This window comes from Notechis scutatus, unplaced genomic scaffold (assembly GCF_049901735.1).
Source record: "Notechis scutatus isolate UNSWTSFEM ecotype Mainland unplaced genomic scaffold, rNotScu1.2 NSCUSCF49, whole genome shotgun sequence".
NCBI classification, from domain to species: domain Eukaryota; kingdom Metazoa; phylum Chordata; class Lepidosauria; order Squamata; family Elapidae; genus Notechis; species Notechis scutatus.
In genome coordinates this window covers 2,134-15,771 of record NW_028263159.1, presented here as the reverse complement: position 1 = coordinate 15,771, position 13,638 = coordinate 2,134, and the positions used below count along the sequence as shown (strand labels likewise).

Here is a 13,638-nt window from a genome sequence, read left to right as displayed (position 1 = left end):
CATCTGGTTTATGTGTTTTGGCCTGGCACCTATTGCCAACATTGCAGTTCTCTTCCATCAACCTGGGTTAAGGGCGTTGTGTGGACTCACCTAGTGGGGAGGGTCAACTCAGCCTGTCTGCACACAGGATGGGGAGCTTTTCCTAGGATCCGTTTCTGGCTCCTTGGGGGTTTTCAGCAGCTGCAACACTTGGAGTAAACTACGGCTGAGCGAACGGGGTTGGCGGAATGTGTGAACCGGATCAGAGTTTGGCATTCAGGGAAAAAGTTGGGACAATGGGAATGGGACAGAGAGGCAGCTTTAGGGGTGGAGGGGGGTCAGTGATCCCCCAATGTCTGGACAAACCTGGATAGAGATTTGGGTGTTCAGAGGATCAACTGGTGACTTTGATGCTCTTTCTCCTGCTTGGAGCCACAGACATGGTTCTGGATGCTGGTTTCCAGTATTCCCAGTGAGGCCAGGCCTGAAGATACTGGGGCTGCTGCTCCCCAGGGCAGAAAGGCTGGGGGCGAATCCCAAGACCGAGAAAAAAGGGAGAACGTGGCTGTGACCCTCTCTGGGTCGGCTTCCTCTCTCTCTCCCTCCTGCCAGGCATTGGGAGGAAGGAAGGAGGGAGGGGCTGCTTCCCAGGGGTTTTTCCCAGGTCCTCCGGATGGATCTCTGTCCTGCCCGGATCGAGTGGGTACCCATGCGGGCCTCCCAAAGGCCTGGACTCCAGCCCCCATCGTCCTCAGCCCCAGCTGTGCCCTTAGCAGAGGCCCCAAAGGGAGGCCCAGCGGAGGCTCTTCTGTCCCCCAGGGAGGAGCCAGGGGGCTCAGGGGTCCCAGCCAGAGAACAGCGGCCACGGAGGAGGAGGAGGAGGAGGAGGTTTGTGGCCGGAGAGCCTCAGTCAGGATCCGGGGAGCTTGGGCGACTCTGCCTGAGCCTGAAGGGCCAGGAAGGGGCCGGATTCGCAGTGTGTCCCAGCTTGGCTCCAGGGCGGCTCAAGGCGGCCTCAGAACCAGTTGGGATGGCTCCCAAACCAGGATCTGGGTCTTTAGGGGATATTGAGGGTCAGTCCAATTCACGGTGGCCTGTTTCACTTCTGATGGCCATAAGAAACCACGTTTTCTGCATTCTGCAAGCCGGCCATTGACTGAGGGTCTCTTCAGGGGTCTCTGTTGTTTCTCAAAATGGAGGCAACGCGTGGAGAGAGGTTGGTCTGCATGAGTGTTTTTCAAACTTGAAGAGGAATGGACTTCAACTCCCAGAGTTCCCCACCCAATAATGCATGGACAGGGAATTCTCATGCTGGGCAGGGAATTCTGGGAATTAAAGTCCCTTCATCTTCAAGTTCCAAGTTTGGAAAATGCTGGTCTACCTTTTCCCCTGAGGTGAGGAGTTAAAGCCCTGCACCAAGACTTGCCTAACTCACAGGTTGCTGAATATGTTTTCTTTCTTTCTCTGTGTCTCCCTCCCTTTCTCTCCCACTCTCCCTCCCAGGTAACCCCAGATCCCCCTCTGAAGACCCGGCCCTGCATGGCTTTTTCCTGACAGGAGCCTCTCCTGGAAAGACACGGAGCCCAAGTGAGGCTGGAGAAACCTCGGGGCTGCGTCCTCCCAGCATTGCCTGTCTTCTAATGACAATCAGCACCCTTGATCTCTGCCCAAGGTTAAGAGTATTTGGAATTTTGTTCAACCCCCTGCTCCAGCAGGAGATCCTTACAGAATCAAAGAATAGCAGGATCAGAAGGCTGTGTGCATGTGTGTGTTTGTGTGTTTGTGTTTATGGTTGTCAAAACTCCAAAAACAGGTCAAGCAGCTCTGGGGAGATCAGTCATAAATTAGAACACTTGTTAAGCAACTGGTCATTAAGCAAGGACCAATTGTATTTGGTTTGCCAATCAAATGGCCACATGGCCACGCCCACCCAGTCACATGGCCACCAAGCCACACCCATAAATTAAGCCACGCCCACAGAACCGGTTGTTACAAAATTTGAATCCCACCCCTGGATGCAACTGAGAAAAGATTTCAGCATTAAGTGATAACCAGCCGGTTCCTTCTCATGACCCCATTAACACGCATTTCTCCCCTCTTCTCACACCCATAATTTGAAGGTGTGATATCAGAACAATCTTGATAATTTCAGGTGAACTGAAAGCCTTGGAGCTGCTTCCTAGGAGCAGAAGGCCCATTGCTCCATCCCAGGGAGGGTGAAAGGGAGGTGTGGAGAGCTCTGGCCAGGTCCGGCCTCCTTAAGAGCCTCCCAGATTATGGAGCTGTCCGTATCCTTGTGCCGGAGTTCTCCCAGCGGGAAAATCGAATCCTCAGAAGAAAGGCAGTTTGACAGCCTTTCAACAGAGGTGCAAATGTGAATGCGGCCACTGGGGAAGAGACCGGGTTCAGAGGGTCATGTGGATCCCACCAGAGTCAGTTGGGTGGCTGGGGCTTCAATCTGGGGGGGGGAGCTGAGTTCCAGTCCTGCCTGGGGCGCCAAGCCAGCTAGGAGGCTCTGGGCCAGCTGCTCTCTTGGAGCCCTGAGAAAGAGGCAATGGAACTGCTTCTGAGCAGCCTGGCCAAGATCTCTGGGCCGGCCTCCCCTGGGGGCTTCCGGACCACCTTCCCACCCATCTGGCCGAGGCTGAGGGGCCACTCTGGGCCTGGCTTCCTCCTTGCCGGTCAAGCGGACTCCAAAGGGCTGGATTCGGAGAGGGTTTGGCAGGGGGCTTTGCTGTGAGGAGGGGGCATGCAGGGGTCCTGCAGGGCCAGGGGTTCTGCAGTGGGTCTGCCCCCTCCCCAGTGAGGGCAGGGAGGGAGGGGTGCAGGGGGAGAGGGAGGCAGGGGGAGCCCCTCCCATCTGGTCTGCGCAGCTCAGGTGCTATCAAAAAGCCCACCTCTGAGGGAGGAGCCTTCCTTGGGATTGGCTGGGAGAGCGGCTCTGGCATCACAGGTGGGGGACAGGTGGAGCTCCCAGGTGAGCCCTGGACACCTGCAGGCCAGGTGGGGCTTGTGGGGTCCGGGGGGAGGGGAGGACAGCCTGGGGCCCTGCTGCCAATTTCCCCCTGGGGCAGCCAGGGGCGTCTTCCTCCCCCTGCTCTGGGAATTTGGGCACCCCCTGGAGGTGGCTCCCTCTGGCCTTGCTGGGCAGGGTGGGGGGATCTGCCCCATGGGGGGCCAGGGCAGGGGGGGAGCGAATGGGGTGAGGGTCCCCAGGTTGCATCTCTTGCCAGGATCCGAGTCTGGAGTGCCAGCTTTGCACCTGGCAGGTGGGGGCTGCTGTTCCCCCAGGTGTGAAGCCCACCAACTCCTGGTCCCGGCCAGAAGGAAGGCCCGAGGCTGTAGGAGAGTCTCTTGGCCCTTTCAGAAGACAGGAAACGGCCTTCTGGGTGGCAGGAGACCCCCAAATCAGGGAGGTCAGGCTGAACCCCCAAAGCTCTGGGGCCTCCCCTGAATGTCCAGCTCATTTCCCTCAGAACCCTGAAGGGGCTTCCAGGCCGTTTCTTTCCCAGGGAGGCGGAGAAGGAAGATGGATGGATGGAGGGAAAAGAGGCAGGAGGGGAATCGGGTGGAAGGAGGAGGAGGAGGAGGAGGAGGAGGAGGAGGAGGAGGAGGCCGGGAGAAACTTCCCTGCACCTCTGCCAGGACTTATCAGGGAATCCTCCTCTTCCCTCCCTCCTGTGACGGTTTCGCTCTTTCCTGGCAGAGGGTCCTCTACCTACAGCTGTTCCGTTTAGTGACCATTCAATGCCACAGTGGCACTGAGAAAGGTGACTTAGGGCCCCTTTCCACACTGGCGGCCCTGGCAGCCTCCCTGGGGTCCCAGGATTTACATTTAGACAACTGTCTCACACATATGATGGCCACAATGTCCCGGGGTGTGTGTCACATGATCCCCTTTCACGAGCAAAGTCAGTGGAGAAGCCGGATGCACCTAAGAACCATCTGGCTGACTTAACATCTGCAGTGATTCGCTTAGCAAACAGGGCCAGAAATGTCATAAAGCGGGTCAAAACTCATTTAACATCCATCTCCCCTAGCAACACAAGTGTTGGGCTCCATGGCGAGGACTTCCTGCCTTGTCTGTCTGGAGGTCTCAGGGCTGCCTTTTGAGGCCGCCTCAAGGGCTTCTCCAGGCTACCCTGCATTGGGTGCCCCACCTTTCTTCTTGCCAGCCCCCCCAAGAAAGGGGTTGGGGACTGCCTGGAGGCCCCAGGTCTTCTGGTTGTGGGGATGCGGCACTTATAGTGGCCTCTGCGGCCCCTTCGGCCTCCCCACCTCCGAGGCTCTGAAGATGCCCTTGGGGGTCCCTGTGTCCCAGGTCTCCAGTCGTTGGGGGGTTTCACTCCCATGCACCCCTTGGCCCAGGAGGGAGAACTGGGGGTCTGAGACAGGAGGGGGGAGCGGAGGAGATGGGGGCAGGGGGGGCAGGAAGCACCAGCCACCCAGGGCAGCCCCATCACCCAGAGCAGGAGGAGGAGGATCCCTGCAGGCTGGGAGAGGAGGAGAGGCTCCCACCCAGGCGGCCCAGGGGGGAAGGGGAGCTCCAGAGCCAGAGAGGGAGGCAGAACTGGCCGGACTTCTCCCCAGCCGCCTCCTCAGGTGGTTTCCTGGCTGTCTGGCTGGGAAGCCCGCCCCCCATGGTTGTCCAGCCCCTCCTTAGGAACCTGCAGGTGGGATGAACCTCCACCTTCCCAGGGAGGCCATTCCATGCCTGCAGGTCTCTGCAGATCCTGGCTGGTCTTTCCCCCCCTTTTGAAGACCCCTGGAGAACTGGGCTCATGGCAGGCAATTCAAGGAGGGAAGAGCTCAGTCTTGGATTTAGGAAGTGCCACTCAGAAAGTGTCACCTTAGATATTCCAACCAAGTTGCTTTCTTGGGGTGGGTGGATGCTTTCCAGGTGACAAAGGTCTAATGGAGGAATGCCAGTCGTCTTCATTGGCAAGTGTGGGATGAAGGGCAACAGGCACCAGCGGTTCTGATCAAGCTGGCTAACAAGATGCCCCCAAGGAGGTTTCCTCCACTGGAAACGAGCCCCCTCAACTCCTGAATTTGGCCACCTGGTTCTGCTCTGGACATTGGATCCCTCCCCACTTTTAAGCAATGGCTTTGATGAGAGGAGGGAGGGGAGGAATCTTAGAATTTAAGAGGGATTTCTAATACCAGAGAAGACCGAAGGGGCCATTCAGGCCTTGGATTTTGGGTGCTCACATGAGGCTGCCTGGGTCAAGGGGGATTAAAATGAGGATTTATTTGAAATTGTCCACCTGGAAATGGACTGAAATGAGTCTTGCAGGACTGATGTGTCCCCTTTTGAAAGAAACCTCTCAAGGGGGAAAGGGGCCATGAGAGCAGGAGGGCCAGAGCCTGAAATTATGCAGGGACAATCAAGGCCTAAATCTTAGGCCAAGCCAGGAATTCTCCATATTCAGGGCTTCCTGGCTCAGGACAGGACATAATTCTGCGTTATTCCTTGTATTTTTCCATTCACTGGACTGGTTTCCAAGGCGGCAGCTGGAAAACTCCCCTGGGAGCCAAGAGGGAGGAAAAAATAAATCCCCTGCCTTTCCCTTCATCATAGGGGGGAAGAGGCTCCTCTGCAGGGCTTGGAATGAGCCCATGAAGAAGGACTCGGCTCCAAGTTTCAGAGCTCCAGATTTGGAAATTCATCTGTGGGAAGCAAATATGCTTTTCTTGCTGAAAGGAAACAAGGCTGAGATGTGGTGATGAAAGAAGGAGCAATCCAAAAAACTTCTGGTTTGCAGGCTTCTGTGGTGGCAGGAATCCGCAATCGTGCACGGTTCCTGGTGCGCTCACTGCCGAAGTGCCTCCGATCCAGCTGGATCTGGAGGATATGGTTGCCCCATAGAGGCAACCGAAGAGAGAGGAGATCCGGGCAGGGGCTTGGGGGTATCGCAAACCCCCTCCTCAGCTGGCTAAACTCCTTTTTCCCTAGGCGGTGGAGCGGCGGTCAGCAATGGCCGCCACAAAGAAGTCTGCAGCCGGGTAAGATTGTGCAGGAGGAAGTTGGAGAAAGTGAAAGTTTTTTGGCTGAACCGGGACAACAAGGAACTTTTAAAAACCCTGGAATCTTAATTGCTTGAATGATACATTGTTTCCTAAGAAGATTGGAAAGCGGCGGAAGAAAAGGGAAAGGGAAAGTTATTTTTTCTCACTCTCCCTCCCTATGGAAATAGCTGATGGAAATCGGAAAAACCTGCTTGGGCATAGAAGGTAATTAAATTTTAAACTTAAAGCCAAGAGGATAAAAGATTTCTGAACATTGGAATTAAAAACTAAAACTTTTTTTTGCTATAAGTGGGAGGGAAGAGGTAAAGAATTTATTTTAAGATTGTATTGAAGGAGACTGCTTGCAGCTTACAAGATTAGAAATAAATCACAATAAGACTTCTAAAAATTACTTTGGGACTGTGTAATTGAACTTTACCCCAGGAAGAAAAAATACAAAAAGAAGAAAGTGCTAAATGAAACAATTTGTTCTGATTTGGATTGCTTTATGACTTTTGGATTTTTGGGAACTATTTCTTGAAGGATTAAAAACATTTGAGTTGTGCTTAAGGAAAAAAGAAAAAGAAAAATGGCACTATCAGTTGAAGAATTGCAAATGGAATTTCAAAAACTAAAAGAAGAGGAACAAGAAGGCAAGGGCTCTTCTGGATCTATTTTTCACTTTTTAGAAATGGCGATTTCTACCTACCAAGAAATACAACAACAAGAAGGCTGGGATGAAGGAGAAGAAGCCATCTTTAATGGACAGACAATCTCACTTGAAGAAGAAAAGAGAAATGGGGGAAAGAAAACGGAGAATTCAGAACTTAAAAAGCAACCAAGAAAGGGAAAAATAAGATGAAAAATCGATACAATGTCAGAAAGCAACAGAAAAGAGAAATACAACAGAGAGGGAAGATTAAGAGAGTGGAGTTTGAGAGAAGGGGGGTTAAAAAGGCTAGAATTGATAAGAAAGGAAGGGAAAAAGGAAAGAGAAGTCATAAAGGTTTAAAACAAGATGTTAAAAAACAGGTTTTTTTTCAGAGATAAAGGGTAAACAATAATTTAAAAAATGATTCTGCAAAAGTACATAAGATTGTATTGTAGATATTAGTATTTGAAATTGAGTTAGAAAACTGAAATATTATATGAGTTAATAATGCATTAAACAGAACGTATAAAAATGTTTAAGATTTAACAATGGAGTTTAACTTTCTATGGAATATTGTCTTTACTATTTTATAAACTTAATTCTCTTTTTTTCTTTGTTTTATTATTCTAAAATGTGATACTTAGAATGTACTAAGCAGAATCAGCATGGAAAGTATGTATTATTTTAAACGTTAAATTTAGGGGAAAGATAAAAAATTGTCATACTTCAACCAGTGATTACAGGAGAAACATTGTACTAGAAAGAAAAGAAAAATAGATAATTGAAAGAGAACGGACAAAAGATACCAGTATAATTATTTAAACTGAGATGAAATAAATAAAATAGAATTAAGAGAGTGAATGAAGAGAGAAAATACATAGAAAATATAGAACGTTAAATAAGATATGAAATAGTATATTAAGTGAGCATGAACTTGATTTATGTCTGTATAAAAAAATGTTACCCGGGGTAAGCCGCTTTCCAAAAATAAGTTTTATGTATTTATGTTTTGTGTTTTGTTTATCAAAACGTTAGAAGAATGTTGGAAGAGAATAATGAAATTCTAAATAAGACAGATGGATATAATGAATATATACAATTTAAGGCAAAAGAAATATAAATGAATAGGAGGAAAGGGAGAAATAAAGAGAAGTTGGGAAAAGATATGAAGTTGAACAGATAAGATGAATATGCATATTAAACTGTGCTGGTATGGAAATGTGATAATTTGGAACTATTCTGTCTTTAAATAAAATGTTCTATTTGTTTTCTTTAGAAAAGATGTCCTATGTTATTATTCTACGTTTTGTTTGTTGGTGTATTGTTTTTTAAAATTAATAAAATTTGTTGTTGTTTTTAAAAAAAGAAGGAGCAATCCTGGCTAGTTCATGCCCAGGTTTCCTGCCCTCCTGAAAGGGCTCCCTGCAGATGGAGACCCTCGTGGGCTCAGGGTCCCTTCCCAGAGAGCCAACCCTCCCCGGGTCTCAGGCTGGGTCTCCTCTACGCTTTTCTGGGGCACATTGGGCCATTTGGGGGGAGTCAAGGGCCCACCCACCTCTCAAAATGGGGAGGCAAGGGAGGGGTGTCCTGAAGCAGCCTGCATCAGACCCAATCCCCAAAATTGGAAGTTTATTTATTTATTTATTTATTTATTTATTTGATTTGCCAATTGTTTACAAGATAATAAGTATAAGTGTATACATAGTTGTGAATACATGAAATGGGTACATATAAGAAAAATAAAAGAAGAATAAGAGAAACAATAGGACAGGGACGGTAGGCACGTTGGTGCGCTTATGCATCCCACAGACCTCTTAGGAAAGGGGTGAGGTCAATAGTAGACAGTCTAAGGTTAAAGTTTTTGGGGTTTGGGGAAGAAACTACAGAGTCGGGTAGAGTATTCCAGACATTGACCACTCTAGTTGCAGCCTGGGAATGAAAACCAACCTGATAGCAACCTGTCCGTCCATGAAGGTCCTGCAGTGAATATGAGAGACAACCTTCCTTCCTCCCTGGACCTTCCCCTCATCCACCCAGGGTCCCCACCCAAATCACCCTGGATAAAAAACCCTGGTTGCAACTGGAGCCATGTGGGATCTCCCGCTTGGCCAGGACACGGAGGGTGCAATGGCTCAATGGGTGGCCTTTCTTTTTGCCCATCTTCAAGGAGGTTAATACCTCCAACCCTGCACCTGTGTGAGGCTGGGTGTTCTCCTCTCTTCTTCCCACCCCACCCCATTCCGCTGCTTTCCTGGCTGGGGGCTGGAGGGTCCCCTCGCTCTGGCAAAACCCCCAGGGGCCTTTGGCAACAGAGTGAGGCTCCCTGGAAGCAGCAACCCAGGAGAGTCAGCCGGTTGCCAGGATGGCGGCTGGCTTTGCCCCTCCAATCTGATTCCTGGTGGTCCTGGGGGCCTTGGGAGGAGATCCCGGGGTCCCTCTTGGAAGGAAAGCTGGGGAAGGACTGGGGAGGGGCAGCCTTTCCAACTTGGGGCTGCGAGAGAGGCCAGGGGTCCTGGCAAGGCTCTCTCCCAAGAGGAGGAGGACCGAGAATGTCAGCCTTTTCTCCATGTTTTTATGGGGGGATTCAAGGATGAAGTTGAGGCCTCTCCTGTCCCTCCAGCCGTCCCCTGAGGAGCAGGCCAGAAGCCCTCGATCCCCCATGGACCAGGGAAGAGGCTGCCTTCAGAAGTGGGGGGCAGCTCTGTCCCTGGAGGTCTTCCAGGAAGGCCTGGACACTCCTTTGCATGGAATGGTCTGGGGTCTCCTGCTTGGGCAGGGGGTTGGAATAGATGACCCCCAAGGTACCTTCTGGCTCCATTCTGATGGGATCTTAAGGGCAGGAGCCTCTTTGTCAAAAATGGCTCTGAAGACAACATGGAGTCCTCCACTTACAAACATCTGTTGGGTGACTGAAGTTACAACGGCACTGAGGAAAGTGACTTATGACCAGTCTTCACACTAACGACCATTCCAGCACCCCATGGTCACATGACAAAAACTCAGATGTGCATTTATGACACTTGCAGTACCTTGGGGTCATTGGGGTCACTGGAAGTCTTGCTTAACGACCGCATGATTTAACTAAACACCACACTCATTTGCTTCACAACCGAGGCAAAAAAGTTGGTAAAATGAGGCAGAACTTACTTAGCAACAAAAATTGTGGTCATAAGTGGAGGATTGCCTTTATTGCCTTATAGTTCCTTGAAATTTATCTCCAGAGACGTTCAGGATCTCTTAGTCAGAATATTCACCTTTCTTCTCCCCACTTCTGCTCGCTTCCAGGGAGCCTGGAGCAAAGTCCTTGGTAGGACTTATTTCTGGGGCTTCCGGGGCTGGAAGCACCCTGAGATGGCTGAGGTGAACACCCAGGTGAGGCCTTCAAGGGTTGCACTGCTGGGCTTCCCACCTTGGAGAGAAAGTGAGAGAGAGAGAGAGACCCTCTTTCCTCTGGTGGAGTTTGAGATGTCCCCAAACTCCTGCTTGCAACTATTCACACGGTGCAGCCACAATGAGCCCAATTCTGTCAGGATGCAGCCTGACTCTCCCGTTGGGCTCCTCCTCCTTCTGCATCTTCTGGACTCCGGTCTCAACTAGCTCAAGCATTGGGGAAAAGAACCGACTTTAATCAGGGGATGGAGAGAGGATGGTGGATCTCATGGAGAAGCTTCTTTCACAGGGCAGGAGCAGCTATGGGAAAGGGGTGCTAACTAGGTCTCCTTGGATGAGAATATCTAAGCAAGAGGACGTGGAGACCTCTGCCTTCTCTGGCTTGGTGGGATGGCCAATGGCTCTCATGGAGATTGTCAAACAACATAGTTGGAGCTTGGCTCCCACACCAGCCATCTTACCACTTTTCCTATTCATTCTCTCATAGATACACTATTAGCTGCTCTCAGTATGAATAAGGTGTCAAATTCATTGGAAGTGGCTGAACAACAAATTCCTCTGAATGATTTTCAGAGTTCCCTTTAGCAAGATTTATTGAGATGAAGAGAGTTGCAAGGATTACAGTCATTCAAACTTTTCCCATTGAAAAATGTAGACATGGTTTCTTTGATTCCTGCACATTATCTAAGTTGATATAATTAGTGTCTACTTTGAGATAAAAGGAAATTTTACAATTCTTTAAAAGTCATTGTTAGGGATATACACCCTAGCAGAATCTGCACGGCAGTCAGGCAGGCAGGCAAATATGTGAGATAAACGTTTTTGTAGCTTACACTCAGTAAAAAGATACATTGTGCTAGTTAAATAGTTTATTCCCATAATAATTGTAGCATAGTCAAAAACAGTCCATATATCCTTTACTAGTTCAGTCCGTTCGGGGATTATTCAGTTGCAAAGTCCAGTGTCGAAAAAGAGGTCAGTAAACTTACAAATATCAGTCCAGTAAATATCTCTTCGCAGTAGAGATATGAAGAAGTCAAACCTCCTTTCTTCTTTCAGCAACAGGGAAACACACAGTTATCAAACCATCAATCCATCATCGTCAGCAAGCAATCCGGTAAGCCAGCAATCAATCAGGTTCTCTTGCTCCCTCTTATGGCGTTTCTACAGCTGCACCCAAAATTACATGCTTTGCAGTTAAAGTGACACACACTTAAACTCACTATCATAGTTTATATATATTATTTTACCCAAAATACGCTAGGTAACCTTGTTATTCCTAACATACTCCCCTTTTGGGTAATATATATATATATATATATTTACAAAATATAAAATATATATATATATTTACAAAAAATATATATATATATTTACAACCTTAAACCATAGTTATCACAACTTTCTTTGTGCTTGACTGAACCTTGGGCTTTTGTAAACTGATCAGCAATATTTTCTTCAGTCATACAATATTCCAATCTTATCAAACCATTTTTTACAGATTGTCTTACATTCAGATATCTAAGATCTGTATGCTTAGATCTCGTTTTCACAGCAATATTTGTAGCCAACCGTATGGCTGCTTGATTGTCCTCATAAACTACAATGGAATCATTAACAGTTATTCCCATATCCAATAACAACTGTTTATACAGAATTAAATCAGTACATAATAAAGATAGATATGAAAATTCTGCTTCCATTGTGGACATACTTATGTGTTGCTGTCTAATTGACCTCCAACCAATCAGTGCTTTTCCTAAAAATATAGCCGTACCTGAAGTTGATTTCTTAGTGTTTATGTCTGTTGCAAAACTTGCATCAGCATATGCACTTAAAATCAGATCATCTTTTGGCTCCAAATACAATGCATAGTGCATTGTCCTTTTAAGATATTTTAAGATACGTTTTGTCGCTTGCCAGTGTCGTTCAGTGGGTTCAGCGTTGAATCGTGCCAATTGATTAATGCCATAGGCAATGTCTGGCCTTGACCAATTACTAATGTACGATAAACTACCAATTAGTGATTGATAAATAGTCTTATCAAATTTTGGACTTTGAGCATCAGTGTGGCCAAATTCCTGACTCATTGGAGTTTTAGCCAGTTTACAAAGTTCCATCTTGTATGTTTTTAGTAATTGATAAATCTTATCCTCTTGAGATATCTTATAGCCACTTTTGGTTTTATTTATTGTTAATCCTAGATACTGTTTTATCTCTCCTAACTGCTTTAATTTTATCCTCTTACCTAATAATGATATTATTTCAGTAGCTTCATTATTAGTTTTTGTAATTAAAGCAATATCATCTGTAAACAACAATAACAATGACACTATTCCATTTGTCTCTCTCTTAAATGCACATGGATCAGCTAAACCTGCTTTAAACCCTATATTGTTTAACTCCTTAACAATATATTGGTTCCATTCGTAACCAGATTGTTTTAATCCATAGAGACTCTTTTTAAGCTTCCAACAGTCATTATTCGTTTTATCATCCTTAATTCCTACAGGTTTCATTAAGTATATAGTGTGCTGCAATGGTGCATGCAGATAGGCAGTTTCTACATCTAAGTGATTTGTGATATAGTTCTTCTTTGCTGCCCACACTAAAGCTGCTCTCAAGGTTGTTGCCTTTAGACTCGGTGCAAATACTTCATCATAATTAGTTTGATTAAATCCTTGAGCTACCAACCTAGCCTTATGGGTAATAGTCCCATTTTTACCTGTTTTTAATTTAAATATCCATTTAGAGCCAATGGACTTTTCACCTGGAGGTAATTTAACATTTTCATAAACTTCCATTTCTTTCAATGAATTTAATTCTTTCTCCATTGCTCTATGCCAATTTTCTTGTTCCTTTGCTGGATACATTCTAAGCTCTTCAACAGTAGTTGGAACTTTACCAACTTGGCAAACTACATTTGCTTCGTACCTGTCAGGTGGTCTGGTTTCACGTGTTGAATGTCTAGGTATTACAGGGCTTACAGGTGGACTTTCATGTACTACCTGTTCCTGGTTATCTATTTCTTCCTGTTCACCTATTTCTTCCTGTTCTGGTCCTATTTGCTCTTCCTGTACTTCCTCTTTAATTGTACTCTTCTTATTACTGATATGTGGTTTTGGTCTTTTGTATGTTTCTATGATTACATCCTTACTTGAATCTTGCTCCAGTTTTTCCCATCCTACATGTTCAAGGAATTGTGCACTAGCACTACAGTAAACTCTAGATGTACCTTTTCCCCAGAATCTGTATGATTTGTGATTAGATTCATAACCTACAAAGAATAACCTTTTAGCCCTATGCTGCCCCTTATGTCTCAGTTGTGTAGGAATATGCACCCATGCTGGTGCTCCAAATGTGTGCTTGTAACTTAGGTCAGGTTTTCTACCATGCCACCGTGTGAATGGTAATTCACCTGTTGTTGAGTTAACAACATTATTCAATATATGATTACCACACATTATTGCTTCTCCCCACAAAGTTTCAGGTAATCCTGAATCCGACAACATAGTACGAGCCATTGCCTGTATTGTTTGGCCTCGTCTTTCTATAAAAGAATTATGTTGTGGCCTATATGGTGCAGACTTTTTATGTTCAGCACCTGC

General features: G+C 47.0%; 2 protein-coding genes across 11 annotated transcripts in view; one reads left to right on the top strand and one right to left on the bottom strand.

Annotated features, from left to right (window-relative positions):
• LOC148128491 (vomeronasal type-2 receptor 26-like) overlaps positions 1-1,283 on the bottom strand; it is a 159,016-nt gene extending 157,733 nt beyond the window's left edge. For 7 of the 10 annotated variants that reach the window (XR_015746360.1, XM_087948928.1, XM_087948945.1 and 4 more), the window contains exon 1: positions 346-1,283. The gene's annotated coding sequence lies outside the window, so the exon portion shown is untranslated. Of the gene's footprint in view, positions 1-90; positions 206-345 lie in introns of all 10 variants that reach the window. The other 3 variants (XM_087948929.1, XM_087948938.1, XM_087948930.1) reach the window with 1 other exon arrangement.
• Positions 1-1,497, top strand: part of LOC148128490 (vomeronasal type-2 receptor 26-like) — a 154,260-nt gene extending 152,763 nt beyond the window's left edge. The window contains exon 4 of the transcript XR_015746364.1: positions 1,483-1,497. The gene's annotated coding sequence lies outside the window, so the exon portion shown is untranslated. The remainder of the gene's footprint in view (positions 1-1,482) is intronic.
• The last annotated feature ends 12,141 nt before the right edge of the window (positions 1,498-13,638 follow it).